Source organism: Camellia sinensis, chromosome 1, assembly GCF_055761805.1.
Source record: "Camellia sinensis isolate YWXY chromosome 1, ASM5576180v1, whole genome shotgun sequence".
Taxonomy (NCBI): domain Eukaryota; kingdom Viridiplantae; phylum Streptophyta; class Magnoliopsida; order Ericales; family Theaceae; genus Camellia; species Camellia sinensis.
In genome coordinates this window covers 207505621-207525963 of record NC_138961.1, presented here as the reverse complement: position 1 = coordinate 207525963, position 20343 = coordinate 207505621, and the positions used below count along the sequence as shown (strand labels likewise).

The 20343-nt window shown below is 38.7% G+C and overlaps 1 pseudogene across 1 annotated transcript in view; it reads right to left on the bottom strand.

The window, feature by feature from the left end:
* Positions 1 to 7958: 7958 nt before the first annotated feature.
* The window catches only part of LOC114277171 (serine hydroxymethyltransferase, mitochondrial-like), a 28439-nt pseudogene continuing 16054 nt past the window's right edge, over positions 7959 to 20343 (bottom strand). Inside the window, exons 6-17 of the transcript XR_014343746.1 lie at positions 17843 to 17849; positions 16773 to 16897; positions 16552 to 16644; positions 15978 to 16070; positions 10342 to 10539; positions 10092 to 10196; positions 9482 to 9547; positions 9246 to 9323; positions 8857 to 8968; positions 8660 to 8770; positions 8310 to 8473; positions 7959 to 8147 (exon numbers count right to left, since the gene is read on the bottom strand). The product of XR_014343746.1 is annotated as a serine hydroxymethyltransferase, mitochondrial-like (transcript). The remainder of the gene's footprint in view (positions 8148 to 8309; positions 8474 to 8659; positions 8771 to 8856; positions 8969 to 9245; positions 9324 to 9481; positions 9548 to 10091; positions 10197 to 10341; positions 10540 to 15977; positions 16071 to 16551; positions 16645 to 16772; positions 16898 to 17842; positions 17850 to 20343) is intronic.

Here is a 20343-nt window from a genome sequence, read left to right as displayed (position 1 = left end):
TCATCGTTTGAACACTCGATGATCATCCATGCTCGTGTTCGTTTTGAGTTCCCGAAGGTCTCGACTGCGCGCCTTGCCTTAGGATCTCTCAACTTGTTTGTTTTGTGCTTGGTTGTGGACCAAAGACTTATGGTTTTGCTTTTGAGGGAAGAGCATGGCTTGTTGGCCATCCCTACAACCCATCGGCTAAGGCATTGTACCATCGGCCTTCTTTTCTTGCTATCAATCATAAGTGGTGGCCGATCGGCACTCTTTTTGGTCGATCGGCCATATTTCTTGGCCGAGACCTTTTCACCTGTTTTTGTAGATATTTTTGTGCCAGTTGTGACAGCTGGTGAGCACAATTCTCATCCTCCATACACGTGTATGGAGGGATTTGAATCAAGACTCAAGCTTGTTCATCAAACTTGAGAATTGAAATTCTATAAGAAGGGAGGCCCCTCTCCCTTTCTAGAGGTTCTGAAAATCTGATATACAGGTTCTATATATCTCTCTCTATATTCTACCTCGCTCTCTTCATTTACCTTTGTTTGTGCTCAAAAGTGTAAAATCTTCATACTATTGCACACAAACACCTACTAGAACACCATCTTTTTGTTGCTGAGGTACTGAGGAGTTGGTTTTAGTGTTTTTGGGTTGGTTTGAACTCAGAAAAGCTGATGGAGTTGTGTTCTTGAAGGTGTTTTTCAAGGGTGAGAAACTAACCTTTTAATCCCTTGTTTTGGCTTAAGCTTTTAGACCTATTTGCATGTTGATTTAAGCTTAACTTTCTACTGTAAAAAGTTCTGATTTTTCATGCTTGTGATGTTTGTTTAAGGTCACTTTTTGGTTAGGGGTGGTCTATCCCCTCTTAGGCCTTGTTTGGCCTTGTTTTGAGCCATCCCTTTTGGCTCTTGTTCTAGCCTTTGCATGACCTTTCTACCAATGAAATCCAGAGGATTTTCAGTGGTGGAAAGGTGGTTTTGGAGTCTTGAATAGGAGAGGGACACCCCCCTCTCCTTGTGTCTTGCATGCTAGTATAAATGGCTCATAATAGTGGCATGTTTGCTTAGCATGTTTTGGTTCCATTTCAGCATCTTTTTGGTGTTATTTTAGTATGCTTCAACTCTGTTTTAAGTTGGTTTGATAGCATCTTGCATGCTTCACATACTTGTAGAGTAATCTTGCATGCTAGCATAACATGCATCATGTGTTAGGACCATCGTTCTCGCATGTTTTGGCTTAACTCAAAGAAGTTTTCCCTCATGTTTTACCATGTTTAAGCTCTGTTTGATGTTGTTTTAGTCATGCATGCATTGTTTTGTATAGCCATGGTTCAATCTAGCTTGTTAGCTTTGTGTATCAAGTCCACTAGCATGCATTGCTTAGACTATTCTCATGATTTGGCATCATTTGAAATGATATTTTAGTGCATGTTTCATGGTCATACACTTGCCTTTGTCATTCTTTCAATGCTTTGAAGAGTTGGTGTTTTATGCCTTAAGAGTGGGTCATTGTGCATGCCTCTATGCTTAGGTCTTTAGGATACCATCTCAGTGAGTTTTTGGGCTTATTTTGACATGCCATAACTCTGATTTTTATTGGTTAAGTCATGCCATGTTTGGTTTTAATAGGTGTAGTGTAACACCCCTTGTTAGCCTTGCATGCTTCATGCTTTTGGTCTTTTGTTCTAGCTTTTGTTGACTAGGTTCGAGCATGCTTTTGGTCTTGTATTGACCTGCCTTGGGACTGTTTTGGTTGCCCTTGGCCCTTTGGGGCTTGCCTTGCATAGCCATGATTTAAGTCCCTTTGCTAGTTTCAAACTTTGAGCTTTCTTGCATGCTATCCTTGTGTTATGTGAGTGGTTTGGCACCATTCTATGCATGATTTCAGGGCCTATAGTATTTTCATACATCCATGCTTTTCATTCATTGCTCATGCTTGAGAGTAGTTGTCTTCATACCTTGTTTGCGAACCAAAGTGTGTGCATGCTTGTATGTGCATTTCATGCCATTGTTTCATCATTTTGGCCATTGTTTTTGGCATGGCTGAGGTCTGTCCATTTTAGTTTAAGTCCATTTTTGCATGTTGTTGCATGCTTGTCCATCTCTTTGCATGTTTTGCATGCTTGTCACATTGCATGTTGGCACTTCATCTCGAGCCATTCTAACTATGCTATTCTAACTAATCTAATAATCTATTCTTCCATGCTAAGCTAGCCTTCATCTCCACCTTTTACTAGCCGAGCTAGACACAACTCCATGTTGTAATAAGGACTACAACTCCTTGCGGCTGGCACTTCATCTCGAGCCATTCCTCCTATGTGTCTGTGTATCGCTTTAGACTCTGGCACAAGGAAGTTTGCAAAGTGTTGCAGAGGCATGTCGCAAGAAACGAATGAATTCACTTCTAGGATGTTTTGGTTTTTTGCGATGAGGTAAGTAAAGCGATTAACTCCAAATGCCCACAGTTTGCCTATATTCCAAGGGTCGAGATTAAATTTCGCTAGTTTGAAAATTTTTAAAAATTTCCAAACCCGTCTTTTCAGTGCCCTATATTACCCTATCCCTTCGTTTCTTGCTAAATGCATTGCCTTCCTGTAGACGTGCCCGAACGTCCCGGCTCCGCGCGCGGATGGCGCGGAATCCGTTTTGTTCATTAGCTACTACAGTTCGGACTCAATGTCACGGTTCTGAATCTAATCTCACAAAGTGCAATGCAAGACCGATAAATCACCAAAGAGTCCAAATCTGGCAAATCGTTTTGGAAAACTGATTTTTATAAAGAAGTGTCAAACATAGACTGCTTTTCCAGATACAGAGTCGCCACCTAAATGTTTTATTTTGAGAAATTTAGGAAACCCTGACTCGTGCCTAAGGCCACGCGTCCGTCATCACCAAAGTTGCCTTGGCTCAGGAACTTGGGTACGAGAGGGGAAGGTCATGCAATGAGCACCCCCGCTCGCCCGATCAAAGATCAGCTTGTGCTAACATGATATCTTGTTTTTGAAAACACTTGCATTCTTATTCCGGTTATTAGCCTAGAATTACTATGTGATGCGCACAACACACAAGTATAGACTGGATCGCCTAAGTTAGAACAAAACATCTCATGTTGTTTGTTTGAAAATGGTTTGAAGGTGCTACTCGCAAGTAAGCTAAGACGTGGATTTGCCACCCTCGAGTGGGCTTAGAAAACATGATTTTACCACCTCAAGTGGGCTTAAAACTCGCATTTTGATGAATTGTTCCAATTCAAGCAATCCAACCTTCATCCACAGGCATTCAGGCAGTTATATCAGTTAAGCAAATAGCCACATGGCAAGCATGCTATCATGACAGCACTCACACTCATGCAAGATGCTAAAGCGTAAAAGCTTACCTAGTACTCTGAGCCAAAACAATAGCTAGTTAGTAATCATGCATGATCCTAGTTTATGTTAAGATGCCTACTGCAACACATGCAAAATGCAACTAGAAATAGGCTCGGCTATTCTAAGATGGCATATGAGATGCAACTTGATAACATGCTGTTGAACACGTATTCAAGTAAATGTATTTAAAATACAATGCAGTTAGTATGATGCGCCGAGCTCGGTGCATGCAAGACAGATGAATGAATACAAACATTCTAGCATAAGGATGCTAATTGAAATATGCCCTAAAATTAACCATCGTAAGCGGTTAAGTAAAAGGGAAAAAGAAATAGGGGTTGGAAGACATGCATCACACACACGCACGCTTATTACAACAATTGGCCCTCTCGACGGAGGGTCCGAATGAATAACACAAGCTAGCTACGCTAAGCTATTCTAACTAATCTAATAATCTAATTAGACTAATTATTACAACACCAAAACTAATTAACTAACAAGCTAATTAATTATTACAACCCGAATTGAAACAAATAACTACACTAAGCTAAATGAATATTACAAAACCAATTGAATGATTAAATTACACTAACTAATCATGAATACTGAAATGGCCTCGTAGGCGATAAAGAGATGCATGCTCGGTCGGCTTCGCTTGGAAATCCGTTGCCATGCCTCATGTTGCCTCTGTTTGCACTGTTTTACACCTCTGAAGACTTTACAAATCTCCAAAACATTTCTGATCCACCTCATGGACATGCTGAAAGGCCATCGGCCAAATGGTATGGTCATCAGCCAAGAGATAAGGGTCATCGACCACTTTTAAGTCCATCGGCCAAATATTGATAGCCGATCGGCACACCAGATAGCCGATCGGCCATCTCTTCTTACAAACTACTCCTTTTGTTGCAGCAGAATACAAACAGAGGCATGGCAATACATTTGCAAGAAAATGTTGTGCAACTACACCCCTTATCATGTTTGAAACTCAAAGGAGTGTAGTGCTCGACTCTCGAGCCATCAATCACGCATTCCAATGCATGATGGCCAAAGAGGTCGAGTTACACAATTCAATGTGAATGAAATGCACAAAAACACATAAATGCCTTAAACTCTATCATATTTGATCAAGAGTGTCGGCGACCGAGAATTGAGGCACGCTTCATCACTTCAAGTATGAAACGTCCCTCGTTCCTCGTGTTTGGCTTAACACCCAAACCAAACACAATGCAAAGCAAGCATATTGAACACAATGTAAGGCATGCATGATCAACCTAACAAAGCAACACAAGCATGCAAATATGAGGCAATGTAACAAGCATGCAACAACATACAACGCAATAAGCGTGCAACAACATGCAACGCAATACTCAATGGACTTAAACCGAGAATGGACAGACCTCAGTCATGCCAAAAACAGTGGCCAAAATGATGAAACAATGGCATGAAATGCACATACAAACATGCACACACTTTGGTTCGCAAACAAGGTATGAAGACAACTACTCTCAAGCATAAGCAATGAATGAAAAGGATGGATGTATGACAATACTATAGGCCCTGAAATCATGCATGGAATGGTGCCAAACCACTCACATAACACAAGGATAGCATGCAAGAAAGCTTAAAGTTTGAAACTAGCAAAGGGACTTAAACCATGGCCATGCAAGGCAAGCCCCAAAGGGCCAAGGGCAACCAAAACAGTCCTAATGCAGGTCAATACAAAACCAAACGCATGCTCGAACCTAGCCAACACAAGCTAGAACAAAAAACCAAAAGCATGAAGCATGCAAGGCTAACAAGGGGTGTTACACTACACCTATTAAAACCAAGCATGGCATGACTTAACCAATAAAAATGAGAGTTATGGCATGTCAAAATAAGCCCAAAAACCCACTGAGATGGCATCATAAAGACCTAACCATAGAGGCATGCACAATGACCCACTCTTAAGGCATAAAACACCAACTCTTCAAAGCATTAAAAGAATGACAAAGGCAAGTGTATGGCCATGAAACATGCACTGAAATATCATTTCAATGATGCCAAATCATGAGAATAGTCTAAGCAATGCATGCTAGTGGGCTTGATACACAAAGCTAACAAGCTAGATTGAACCATGGCTATACAAAACAATGCATGCATGACTAAAACAACATCAAACAGAGCTCAAACATGGTAAAACATGAGGGAAAGTTTCTTTGAGTTGAGGCAAAACATGCGAGAATGATGGTCCTAACACATGATGCATGTTATGCTAGCATGCAAGATTACTCTACAAGTATGTGAAGCATGCAAGATGCTATCAAACCAACTTAAAACAGAGTTGAAGCATGCTAAAATAACACCAAAAAGTTGCTGAAATGAAACCAAAACATGCTAAACAAACATGCCACTATTATGAGCCATTTATACTAGCATGCAAAACACAAGAAGAGGGGGGTGTCCCTCTCCTATTCAAGACTCTAAAACCACCTTTCCACCATTGAAAATCCTCTGGATTTCAGTGGTAGAAAGGTCATGCAAAGGCTAGAACAAGAGCCAAAAGGAATGGCTCAAAACAAGGCCAAACAAGGCCTAAGAGGGGGTAGACCACCCCCAACCAAAAAGTAACCTTAAACAAACATCACAAGCATGAAAAATCAGAACTTTTTATAGTAGAAAGTTAAGCTTAAATCAGCATGAAAATAGGTCTAAAAGCTTAAGCCAAAACAATGGATTAAAAGGTTAGTTTCTCACCCTTGAAGAACACCTTCAAGAACACAATTCCAGCAGCTTTTCTGAGTTCAAACCAACCCAAAAACACTAAAACCAACTCCTCAGTACCTCAGCAACAAAAGGATGGTGTTCTAGTAGGTGTTTGTGTGCAATAGTATGAAGATTTTACACTTTTGAGCACAAACAAAGGTAAATGAAGAGAGAGAGGTAGAATATAGAAAGAGAGAGAGAGATATAGAACTTGTGTATCAGATTTTCAGAACCTCTGGAAAGGGAGAGGGGCCTCCCTTCTTATAGAATTTCAATTCTTAAGCTTGTTGAACAAGCTTGAGTCTTAATTCAAATCCTCCATACACATGTATGGAGGATGAGAATTGTGCTCACCAGCTGTCACACCTGGCACAAAAATATCTACAAAAGCAGGTGAAAAGGTCTCGGCCAAGAAATATGGCCGATCGACCAAACGATGACGTCCAAGTCTTGAGGACGGTCAAAAATAGGATGTCTACACTCTCTAATTACGAGATTTTGTCACGTGTACGACCACGATCCACTGTCCCCTTCCCTTACCCCATCTATTCCACTTCACATCACAACGTGCCCCGCCGCTCCTCGAGCCCCGCGCACCGCCACTTCCTCTTCTCACTCGGTCACCCTTCGCTGTCGGCCCTTCCCTCAGTCGGTCACCTCGCTCGGTCACCCTTCGCGATCAACCCTTCTCTTAGTCGGCCTTCTCATTTGGTCACCCTTTGCTGTCGGCCCTTCCCTCAGTCGGTCGCCTCGCTCGGTCACCCTTCGCAATCAGCCCTCCTCTCAGTCGACCTTCTCACTCGGTCACCCTTCGCGGTCGGCCCTTCCTTCAGTTGGTCGCCTAGCTCGGTCACCCTTTCCGGTCAGCCCTTTTCCTAGTCGGTCTTCTCCCACTCAACCACCAACACTCTTCGTCTTCTTCCTTATTCCCTTCGTTGGACTGACGTTGCACTTGGGAATAGGGGACTACTGACACAAGTGGGCCCATAAAGGCTATTGGCCCCCCCACTTAGAGCCCAATACACGATCCAAACATTAAGACCCGACATTACTGAAACCAAGTGTAGCACCAAGAACCAATGGCATCTAAACACTTGTCAAGAGGAGAACCAGCCACATAAGCAGACAAAGATCTTGTAAAGTTATTGCACCACACATCAACCATTAATAAGTTTCCCTGCAGCATTTATTACGATAACCCCTTCACGTCGGCATAGAACAGCCTCACCATGAACAAAGCAAGCTAGAACATAGACTTTCGGCTAACATGACAGGTCGGAGTGGACAAGGAAATGATGAGCAAAGGATATAAGCAGGCTTTTAAGACAAAGAGAAGGTTAAGTTCTCTATCACCATCCTATCTCTACATTCCATCACTCTTTCTTCTCCAACTTGCTCGTTGGAGGGTTCGCTGGGGTACTTCCCATTTCTCGTTCAACTCTTGTGCAGGTTTCTCTGTGGGCCCAACAATCGGACGACGGCTTGGGAAGCGTGGATCAACCTGACCCGTCCCATTAGGAGTTAGCAGTATCATCAGCAGTATCATCAAATTTATTTTTAGCTTGGCACGATTTATATATGAGCCTAAATATTTAGCTTGAGCTCATATATTTTGCAAACGAATTTTCAATGAGTCGAACTTGAGTTGTTCATAGTAAAGTTTAGTTTGTAGGCCAATTCAAGTTACCAACACATCCTTGGACATAAGTTTGTCAAATCTCTTTTATATTCATTATTGCATCCTCCAATGTAGTCATACTTTTTCTGCTGAAACAATTAAGCAAAGGGTTTCCATTGTGCATGCAATCACAACAATCATGACAGGGAAGAGAATGAAGCAACTCTTTTTGTAATCAAAGGAAGTTTCTTGATTTGCAGGGCCTCAAGTTAATAAACATACACAATTTCATGGAGTTGGAACACAAGATTCTGCTAGTAATTATAGATAAAAGCTTTAAGTTCATATCCTTGAAATGTTGCCCACACATTACTTTCACCATCCCCCTCCATCAACCGGTGTGATTATCTGTTTTTTTCCGTTTGGTACCTGCACCACCAGAAGATATAACCACCAGTTCAAATAATAAGCGCACAAAAATAAATCTTTTTGAAGTTTGAAGAAAAAAAAAAAGAATAATGTATGGACATCATCCTTAAGGAAAAATGAGACTTATGCTACAAGATCTGATTTCAACAATGAAGCATTTACCTAGTGTAGCAACATTTAATTTTTGTATTTCATGGTTTCTTTCTCAAATCCAATTGTTGGGAATTGTTTTGCATACTCCTCAACATCATGTTTCAGGTTCGTAATCTCATATTGGATGGGAGCACTAGATTGCATTGTTGCCAAAAAGTCTTTCAACTTCGTTCCTGGCTTACAAAAAACAGCAGACACCCCCTAGTTAGCAGTAGAATGTGTGAGTTTTGGTTACTCAGACTGTGTCAAATATATAATGTTCACCAAACAAAATAAGTTCTAGGAGGAGCAGTGTATTTCTACATAAAAATGGACAATATTGACGATTATTAGAATTAGGATACAATCAGGTTACAAACCTTTAGTTTCAGCCTTTATCTTCAAAGCCAACTTTACAGCAGCATCAAAAAAGTAGGCAACTTTGACAAAATCCTCCTCGACAAATCCCCTGAAAGTAAGAGCAGCGATTCCTGAAGCATGAGAGTTCATAAACCTGATTAGTTAAAATAGATTATTGATGTACAAATTACATTCTGATCAAGGGAGAGGACTCTACCCATCCTGATGTCATCAGGAACCATGGCAGACACATCTCCAGGAACAGTGTTTTTGTTGGCTGCAATGTGAACAGATTCCAACACCTTTTCAACTCTGGAACCATCAATACCCTGTGGAAAGGAAATCCAATCAAAAAGTGACACTTCGTCTTTTTTCATGAAAAAAATGAACAATGATATCAACTGGAAGGAGCAATATCTCTCATGCATTTTATGGGGCCATTTGAATTGTCCTATATCAGACCTGTATAGTTAATTGCTTGTGATAAAGCCTTTGGGATTGGTGAAAAAGCTGTAGCTATAGTAGAATTGGACAATTTCCTAAACAAAATTTTCAATAATGAAAATTTTCAAACTACTTAAAGATTGAATTCATTTTCTTCTTTACCTTATTTTTCAAATTCACCAAAACTAAGTGGTTCTCAGTCCCACCAGAAACAAGTTCTTAACCCTTCTCCATTAAAGTCTGCAAAATTGGAGGGCCAGTTAGACTTTTCTATCAAGATGAGGGATGAGTGATAAGGGAGCACCACGTTGATTAAAACTTCAGAAGTATGAGAATGAGAGAACGTTGTACCCATGAGAACTTGATGTAACACGTTTTGACATGTCATTGGGCCATACCTGTGCAAACTTTGAACAATTAGTGAGAACCTGCTCTTGATAGGCTTTGTATTCCGGAGTTATAGCCTGCATTACAGTAGAATATGAGAACACAAAATTAGAGGTTTGAACAATTTATCTTCGTATGTAGACAAAGAGTCCCAAAACAAACTAGCATGCGTACTTGGAATAATTTCAAAAAGTAACCCTCTATGGACCAACAAGAAAACATTTTTCTCTAGACTCCCAAGAATTTGCTCTGAATCATGATACAGAATAACCAAAGAGCCTCAATAAAACTACATGATATCACTACAGAGATCACATATAAACATATATGTCAACAATGATCAATTCAACAGCATGCCACGTGCCATTAACAAAATTAGTTTGTTTGATCTAAAAACTACAACTATGAAAATAGTATTACTTTTTATAGTATTTTAAGACCATTTTGGATCCAATATAGTTTCAAACCTTAAGAAAACCTCATTTTGACAATTGGGCTAAAGGCAATAATCAATTTTTTTTAATACCATAAATGGCTGCAATCCATAGTCATATATATTCACACCATGTAGCATAAAAGTTCTAGAAAGTTTCAATGAATATTGTCCTGTCAGTTTCCAACCCGTTTCAGTGCAACTGCTAAGTCGATAATTTTGTGATTGTGTGGACCACCTTGAAGTCCAGGAAAGACTGCCTGATTGATTTTGTCTTCATAGTCATGCATCACCTTCAAGAAAAGCTAATAGTATTAGTATTTGTTTTACTTCAAACCATACTACCGCAATTTCATTAAATAAAACATAAAGCTCCCGCCAAAAAAGACAAACGAATTATAATAATGGTGCTAAAATGTTTTTCTTTGTACAACTTACCTCTTGTCCTTGTTTATTAATCTCCTTCAGCCCTTTCCTGAAGAAAATCATGGCACCACATGGCCCACGAAGTGACTTGTGGGTTGTGGTGGTCACCACATCAGCATAGTCAAAAGGAGATGGGATGACATCAGCTGCTACCAACCCATTGATGTATGCCATATCTGCCAACATAATAGCTTTCTGGTTGTCACAAACCTATGTAATTGTTAAGTGTTAGGGGTAATTTGGTCTTTGTGTCTTATTAATATAAGTAGTTGTGTGTAAGGGGGAAACCCTATGTTTTGAATCAATATACAGCAGTTGGTTCTCTCTCTCTCTCTCAGTTCTACAACTTCTTCTCCTTCTCCTTCTCCTTCTCCTTCTCATCTATCCATTCAACATGGTATTAGAGCAATATCCTCCTCCTTGAAGATTATTCCTCTCATTCCCTCGTTCTCATCTATCCATTCAACATGGTATCAGAGCAATATCTTCCTCCTTGAAGATTATTCCTCTCTTTCCCTCGTTCTTGTATCTAGTACGTTTCAAAAAAAAAAAAAAATTATTGCAGTATGCTCGAAAATTAATGGGCATTCATTCTATAATCTCCTTTTGATTTTTTGGTTATTATTGATTATGTTTTCCAATTTTTTTGATTTTTCGTAAAAAATGAGTGATTTTTTGAAAGTCACTGGTTGCACCATTTTTGCTTGATTTTTTCCCTCTCCCTCACATCCTAGGGAGCTGACTAGGTCTCTAGAGGGCTGTGTTGTCCCTGTTTTGCTGTATTTTGGCTTTACCTTGGTTTTTTCGTGAGTTTTGGATGATCTGCTTTAGTGTTTGGACTCTTATGTGGTCTGGTTACTTTATTCTAGGATTATTTTGCACTGTTTCAGACTTAGAAAGTGCTTTACTGTGCTGGTTAAGTGTTGTCAGGACTTGTTTGATATATTGTTTGTGTTTCTGCCCCATCTCTCTCTTATCTCATGGCTGAACGCAGGGTCAGTACTCTAAGGGTAAGGAGGATAGTGGGCTGAGTCGTGGTATGACTCTGGGTGATAGTCCTTCCCTCCATATTAGTTCGGTCAAACATAATGGCACCAATTACTTGATTTGGTCCCGCTCCTGCAGTCTTGCCATTGCCGCCCAACATTTGACTGGCTATATTACTGGTAGTATCAAGCAACCTACTAAGGACAGTGCTTTATCTGTTCAATGGATTTCGGAGAATGCTTTAGTGATGACCTGGCTGATCAATTCTATGGAACCTTTCATTAGTAGGACTTTTCTCTTGATGGATACCACTCACAAGATCTGGCTAGCGACATCTCAGATGTATTCTCAATAGGGTAATGATGCACAGACTTATGAATTGCGAAAGAAGATTAGGGGCTTGGATCAAAAGGATCGCTCTCTGGCAGTCTACTATGCTGAGTTGAGTGGTTTATGGAAGGAGCTAGATTACTACCAGAGTTTCCAACCCGTTTGCTCCACGAATGCCACTATGTTTTAACAAGTTGTGGAGAAGGAGTGTGTGCATGACTTTCTTGTTGGCCTATATTTGGAGTATGATCAGATTTGGGTTCAGGTGTTGGGTCGCTCTCTATTTCCCACATTGCGTGAGGCTTATGCGCTGGTTTAGTAGGAGGAGAGTCGTCGTAGTGTTTAGGATCGGTCAGCGATGGTTGTCGGCCCCAAGTCCCGTGATACTCTGCCTTGTCCGCCTTGTCCGCCTCAAGGTGGTGGTAAGGGTCCATTGGTTGATCGAGACTAGTTGATGTATGATTATTGTGGGAAAGATAAATATGATAAAGAACACTGTTAGAAGTTGTATGGTCGGCCTACTCGAGGCCATGGTCGTGGTGGTGGTGTTCGTCCTCAAGCACATGTGTCTGAGACTACTGCTAGTGCCTCGGATGATGCTAGTTCTATTTCCCAAGATGAGCTTCACACTCTCAAACGTTTGATGGTTCAACTTGATTCTTCCTCTACCTTAGCTCCTTCCTCTTTTGTCTTTTCCAACTTTGCCCACACAGGTATTTCTGCTAGTGCACTTACTACCTCTTCGTCGTTTCCTTGAATCATTGATTCTGGTGCTACCGATCACATGATGGGTACTTCTAGTTTTTTCCATTCTTATTCACCTAGTTCTTGGCAAGATAAGGTTAGAGTGGCTGATGGCATTTTATCTTCTCTTTCCAACAAGGGTTCTGTTCATTGCACCTCTTTACTTTCGCTTTCCTTCATTCTTCATGTTCCTAATTTTTTCACTGACTTACTTTATGTTAGTAGCCTTACTATTGCTCTCAATTGCTCTGCAACCTTTTTTCCGACTCATTGTCTTTCAAGAACTGGCTACGGGGAAAATGATTGGCAATGGTAGCGCACACAATGGATTGTACTTTCTGGATGTCGCTTCTGCATCAACTTTGTCCTCTCAGGCTCTTCAATGCACTTCTGGCTCCTTCCTTCGCCTTCTTCATTAGTGGCATTGCCGTTTGGGCATCCCCATTTGGGGCATCATTCCTTTAGTATTTTAGAGAAACTTTTTCCTTCTTTAGTTCGAGATTGTCTTAGGAATAACTTTGCTTGTGAGCTTGCTAAGTATAAACGTACTTGCTATCCTTCAATTAATAAAAAAAATACTTTTCCTTTTATGCTTATTCATACCGATGTGTGGAGTCCTTCCCCTGTGGTTTCTACCTCTGGTTATCGGTGGTTTGTCACATTTATTGATTATTATTCCTGTGTGACTTGGATTTATTTACTTCTCACTAAAAATGAGGTTTTTCCGTGCTTCAAAATTTTTCATAAAATGGTTTCCAATCTCTTCAATGCTACTATCAAAATTTTTATGAGTGATAATGGGACTGAATATGTTAATACATCTTTCAGGGCATACCTTGAGGAGTATGGCATTCTTTATCAGACTAGTTATGTTGGCACTCTTGAGCAGAATGGAGTTGCTGAATGCAAGAATGGCCACCTCTACGAGGTTGCTCGCTCTCTCTTGTTTACCATGAACATTCCTAAGTCTTTTTTAGGGGATGCTGTTCTTACCGTGGCTCACCTTATTAACCGTATGCCCTCTAGTGTCCTCCACTTCAAAATTCCTCTTGAGCTCCTTCCTGTAACTTATTCCACTTCTTCCCTTCCGTCTCGGGTTTTTGGTAGTGTTTGTTTTGTTCATCTTCAATCTCGTACTCGTGGGAAGCTTGATCCTAAGGCTGTCTGGTGTGTCTTTCTTGGTTATTCTACTACTCAAAAGGGTTACAAATGTTATGACCCTCAAACTCATAAGCTACGTATTAGTATAGATGTCACATTCCGTAAATCTGAGTCCTTTTTTCCTTGTCACCCGCTATCTCCTCAGTGGGAGAGTGGTATAGATGAGATTGCGGATGAGACAACATCCTATCAACATGAGTTATCTTTTTTCCTTCCTAATCAGCGGGCTGTTATTTGTGGTGAGGGGGATCCTACAAATTTTGTTGATGAGATTGATGTTGGTGGTCATTTAGACAGAGTTGATCTTAAGACTTATTCACCGCGTCAGAAAGAGCAGGCTTCTCTTGTGCCACCGAGTCAATCATCATCTCCTATGCCAGTTCCACACCCAGTTTTCACTAACTCTATAAGTAATGATCCTCAGCCCATTTTTTCACCTGTTGTTGATAGTCTTGTAGCTGATGATCTGAGTCTTCCTATTACTATCAGAAAGGGGGTTAGAGCCTATACTCAACACCCCATTTCTAAATTCGTGTCATATAATTCGTTGTCTTCTTCATATCGTGCTTTTGTTGCGTCTCTTTTTTCTGTGTGTATTCTGCAGGGTTGGAAAGAGGCCATCAATGATCCTAAGTGGAAGGTAGCTACGGTAAAAGAGATGCAAGCTTTGAGTAAAAATAACACATGGGACTTGGTGTCTCTGCCTAATGGAAAAAGACCGGTCAGATGTAAGTGGGTGTTCATTATCAAGCACAATGCAGATGGGACGATTGAACAGTACAAAGCACGACAAGTGGCCAAGGGATTTACCCAGACATATGGAATAGACTATCAAGAAACTTTTGCCCCGATAGCAAAAATGAATTCCATTCGAGCTATTCTGTCGTGTGCTGTTAATTTGGGATGGCCTCTATAACAACCAGATGTGAAGAATGCTTTTCTTCTTGGGGATTTGGAGGAGGAGGTATATATGGATGTACCTCCAGGATTCTCATCACAGTCTACAGTTGGAAAGGTTTATAGATTGAACAAGATTTTATACAGTTTGAAACAATCTCCTAGAGCCTGGTTTGGTAGATTCCTAAAGGCAATGCTGGGATTTGGGTATCAACAAAGCAATGCCGATCACACCTTATTTGTCAAACACAATGTACATAAGGTAGCAGTGCTTATTGTATATGTGAATGACATAGTTGTGACAGGTAATGATGAGGAAGAGGTGACCCGTCTCAAGATGCTATTAGCCAAGGAGTTCAAGATAAAAGACCTTAGTCCATTAAGATACTTTCTTGGGATTGAAGTTACTAGATCTGATAAAGGCATTTTCATTTCTCAAATGAAGTACATTCTAGATCTTTTTGAGGAAACGGGCATGTTAGGCTGTAGACCAACTAAGTCACCGATTGAGACTAATCATCGTCTTTGTAATGGGGTTGATGAGCTTGTGGAAAAGGAAAGGTACCAAAGACTTGCGGGAAGACTGATATATCTATCTCATACTTGTCTAGATATTACCTATGTAGTTGGGATAGTGAGTTAGTTTATGTATGATCCTCGTGCAACTCATTTGGATGCAGTCTATCGCAATTTGAGATACCTTAAATTTGCTCCTAGAAAAGGAATTTTGTTCTCTAATCATGATCACTTAAGGTTGAAAGCGTTCACAGATGCAGATTGGGCAGGCTCTATAGATGACAGACGCTCTACCTCTGGTTACTATGCTTTTGTAAGGGGAAATCTAGTCACATAGCGTAATAAGAAGCAGGCGGTAGTATCTAGATCTAGTGTTGAAGCTAAATATAGGGATATGGCGCATGTGAACTAATGTGGCTTCAATCTTTGTTGAGTGATATAGGGCTTGATTGTAGTGATCTCATGACTTTGTATTGCGACAACAAGGCTGCTATTAGTATTGCACACAATTTAGTTCAACATGATCGGACTAAACATGTTGAGATTGACAAATATTTTATTATGGAGAAGTTGAATAATGGTGTAATATGTATGCCTTTTGTTAAGTCTGAAGATCAATTGGTGGATGTTTTTACTAAGGGTCTTAATAGTAAAATCTTTCACCCTATTAGTTGCAAGTTGGGCATGCGAGACATCTTTGCACCAACTTGAGGGGGAGTGTTAAGTGTTAGGGATAATTTGGTCTTTGTATCTTATTCTTATTAGTATAAATAGTTGTGTGTAAGGGGAAACCCTATGTTTTGAATCAATATACAGCAGTTGGTCCTCTCTCTCTGAGTTCTGCAACTTTTCTTCTTCTTCTCCTTCTCATCTATCTATTCAACAGTAATACATAGTAAATGCAAACTTGAAGTTTTTAGAGCATTCAAGGGAAATAAGGTAAGCTCAGATGTCTCATTATGTTGACTAAAATATTGACTAAAATGTTTCGTTGATCTATCTAGTGGATTTACCTTGCGAATGCATGCATAATCATAGAGACGTGCATAAGCACTAGCACCGGCAACTATCAGTTTTGGCCTGAAGAGTGTTGCACTTTTCTCCAGCTGCCATTTGACATTTTGAAAGTCATGAAAGGCTTCTTCTAACAAACAGGTAGAGGTTACACAATTTACAAAGGCACACTTAAAATGTCAAAGTAGATAACATGAGTGATTAAAACTGGTTTTTCCCTAACTGACTAGAACCTGTTGAACTTCAACAGTCTATATGCTTGCTTGTATAGGTTTTAAAAAAATGAAGTGTAGGAAATGGAAAAAGGGCCAATAACACGATAATTTGATCAAATGATTCATGCATTATGTTAAAGAAACTCTACTTTTTCCTTCAAGTATTTTCAGAGTTATGTGTAGTTCAAGCATCTCTTCCTATTGTCATCACGATAATTTGACAAAAATGGAATAAGCAAAGGAAAACATTATGAAAAATGCTTTGATTCACATAGAAGGTGCCATAAGAATGAAACTTGAATAGAATGTGGGTCAAGGTAGCAAGGTAAGAACCACAATAATAAGCAAAGAAGAACACCTAATCGTAGTCGATATAGCCAGTGCTCTCATTCAATCTGTATGGCATTGTCTCAAAAAATATTGAAACTGCAGATATCTTCTTTGTGTCAGTCTGCCCAGTAGGAAAAAATGTAGGAAAATGAGACTACTACCATATTATGTAACCAAGGGAGGATAACCATAAGCTGAAAACAGGAACCAGTAATTTAGCAGGAAAAACATAACAAAAGTTGTAAGCACCTGATAGCCATGTGAAAGATATCCACCATAAGGAAGATCCAGAGCCATAATTCTTTCATGAGGTTTTAATAAAGCAGTGTAAACTTGAAAATTAGATGGAGACCTAGATAGGGACTGCACATTCACTGCATCATAAAATAAGATTAGAAATTAAGTTACTTTTAAATTATTTTTTTTACTTAAAGTTTTACCACTCCCCTAAAATCTTCAATATGACTCAGACTGTTTAGAATCTTAAAGACTGCTGATTGCTGGTGCGTGATTTGATGATTGATTTTTCTCATCAAATTTAGGGGTTGTTTGGGGTGTCCTAAATAAGTACACTTTTTGTCTTTTTGGACTAAAAAATTGAGAAAAAAAATATGGATGTTTGGGTTAACTTTTTGACTTTTTATGGAAAAATGTGCATTACAAAATTGTATAAATTAGTGTGTAAGAAAAAATTAGGATTGGGAGTTGTGCAATCGTAATTTTTGACTTTTGATGAATAGTGATAATTTTTTAACTTTTTGAGTAACTTTTTGGTTTTTTGACTTTTTTTCAACTTGCCAAACTTGGCCTTAGAATCTTCCTCAAGAATGGCATGAAGAAAGCCTATGTTCTTTCTATTAAGGTTTTTTTTTTATTATTATTATTTATTTTGGTAAAAATAGATATGGAACTGTAGTGTTTTTAAATAGCTCAAACTGAATAAAAAGCAGACGAGTGTATATTTTTAAATTATATCGGAAGATATCTCTTGCATTTTTGCCATACATATGTATGATACATACCTCCCAATTTTGCAGGATCACTACAAGAAAAGGAGACAAAAAACACGGAAGCAATAGCGACGGCAACTTACACCGTCGCAAATAAAGGATTTAGCGACGGCGTTTTTTACCGTCGCAAAAAAAAATTAGTTTTGAGACGGCATATGTTTGCTGTCGCAAACAGTGGACATTTGCGACGGCAAACTTCCGTCGCAAAAAAGGCTTTATTAAAACGGCACCGTTTTATGATGTAATTAGTAACCATCGGCGACGGTGTAAAACGAACCGTCGCAAAAAGTTAAAAAAAAAAAAAATTACCCCCGCCCTTCCCTTTCATCTTGCCGCTCAATGATTTCAGCCAAATCCCTAAATCTTCGAAACATTTTTTTTTCCCCCAAATTCCTCAAACGAGCTACGAAGGTGAACAGCTCTCTCTAGCGGCGGTGCGGCGGCGACGACAACGGCTCTGGTTGGTCCGGCAACGAATCTCTCTGTCTCTGCGTATGCTCTCTCTCTTTCTCTGTATATATATATAGATGAATGTATATTCGTAAATCTGTAGATGAAGTAAAATAAATAAATCTGTAGATGAAGTTATGTATATTCGACAATCTATACATTGTGTAAATCAGTAATATTGCAAAAAATTATAAATTAGTGATAAGAAGATTTTATTTATAAATTTTGTTGGTGATAAGTAGATTTTATAGTGATGTTTGTCTATTTATCTGGTTTAACTGAAAAATTATAATTTACTTTACGCTAAAGTTATATAGACTGTTATGGAAAATTAGTGAGAAAATAAAAACAAAACATGAAAAATCTATTAACAGCTAATAAAGAATTCAAAGTTTTTCTCTTTAAATTTGAAGTTTTCAAATCTGGGGAAAGAATTTGAAACTTGGAATCTTATGACAGGTTGGGTGAGCCTCTGTTGGATTCAAATATTGTTCTTTTTCTCCCAACTTGTAATATGCCAGTTTCTATTCATATTATTTTGATTCATGCTAACAGAATATATATCTATATATTTTCAACTTTTTGTTGAAGATCAGTATTGGGTTTACTTGATTGTGGTCATTAGGTAAGGATCTAGTGTTTGATACTTGTCATATGGAGTTGGATTTGTGATGTAGCTCCTGAACCTTGAAATACTTTGTTTAGTATATGGTTGTTCAAGTTCAAGTTCAAGTTCAACTTTTTGATTTTCTAGATAAAAAATAGCATCTTGATGAAATGGTTAGAAGCACAATCTTGTTCCTTGCAGTTCTGTGCTTGTATTTTAGGATTGAATAGAAGTGCATTAAAACTAATATTTGCATATAGTTTGTAAATTGTAGCTACTACATGGTATGCAGTACTGCCCTATATTTTAAAACAAGAAATGACAACCATTTTTGTTTTAAACTCGAAAGTGTCCTTGCTCTATCAGTTCTTGTAATGATCTTTCCACATAAATTAGTGGGTGAAAAATACTTCCCTTTTGGAAGGTGCCATTATTCAAGATTGATGTGACAAGGGCACTTTAGAAGGTAATGTGATAATGGTGATAACTTTTGTTTTGCTGTGAAAGGACCAGACACTTAACAGAAAAGAAGGGGAAAAAAAAGGATGAAAAGGAATGGGTTATGACTCATGATATCCATGTTGTATAACTGATTTACACAATAATTCTATACCTATTGACGTTTGACTTCTTTTTAACTTTGAAATAAAATGATCGTTTTTTTCTCATTAATTTCAAAAGTATCATTTCTACATCGGTTTTGGTAGTGATATTTTTGCAATATTACGTGGCCATTTCCCATCAATGGTAAGAAACTAAAAGGGTAGAAAGCTAATTACCCAACTTTTCTAATCTCAGGCTTCGTTACGTTGTAATTTAAAAGTTAATTATTGACTAAAAATATATATACGTATTTGTAAAATCCATACACATCCATTTATCATATGCATCATTAGTTATGTCATTTTTTTTTCTTTAGTTATGATGAATTATCTTCGTTAATTATGATATTATTTTAGTTAAGACTTATAAGATCTTTGGTTGTGCCTCATGTTGTGTTTGGTTATGATTTATTTATTTTTTTAGTTACAACTCAGAAAGTATGAAATTATATCATTTTTTTATTCAATTAATTGATCTCACGTGTTGTTGTATAAGTATTTCATTTTTTATGTTCTCCCATCAAATTGGTAAATAACTAACTGGGATAAGATCACCTACCTATTTGAGAGAAATTGGACGGATAGGTATCATGGTACATGAATACGTAGGTATTATATTTAGAGTTACTTTGATGAGATATTTTTGTGGATGTGTACAGATGACGGATAAGAGTTGGATTGATTTGCCAAATAGGATGTCGAGCGAATACATTAATGGAATTGATGAATTCCTTGTGTTTGCCTACACCAATACGGTTAAAGGTTCGATGATCAGTTGTCCGTGTGGGAAGTGTGAGAATCGTTACTATTTTGTACGAGAGGGTGTACGGGAGCATCTGATTTTGAATGGTTTTTTAAAAAAATACAAACATTGGATTAATCATGGGGAATCTTACGTATCTCTGCATAGTAATCGAGAGAATGAAACATTAACTAATTTAGACATTGGGGATGATATGATTGGAATGATACAAGGGGCTATGGGAAATCCACATGCCGGTACAAGTGTTGAGGGTGATGAACCACAGGGGCTTGATCCCCATACATCTGAACCCCAGCTCGGTCCAAATGCAGAGACTGCAAAGTATTTCAAACTTCTTCAAGATGCACAAAGTGAATTGTATCCGGGTTGTCAGAAGTTCACATCTTTA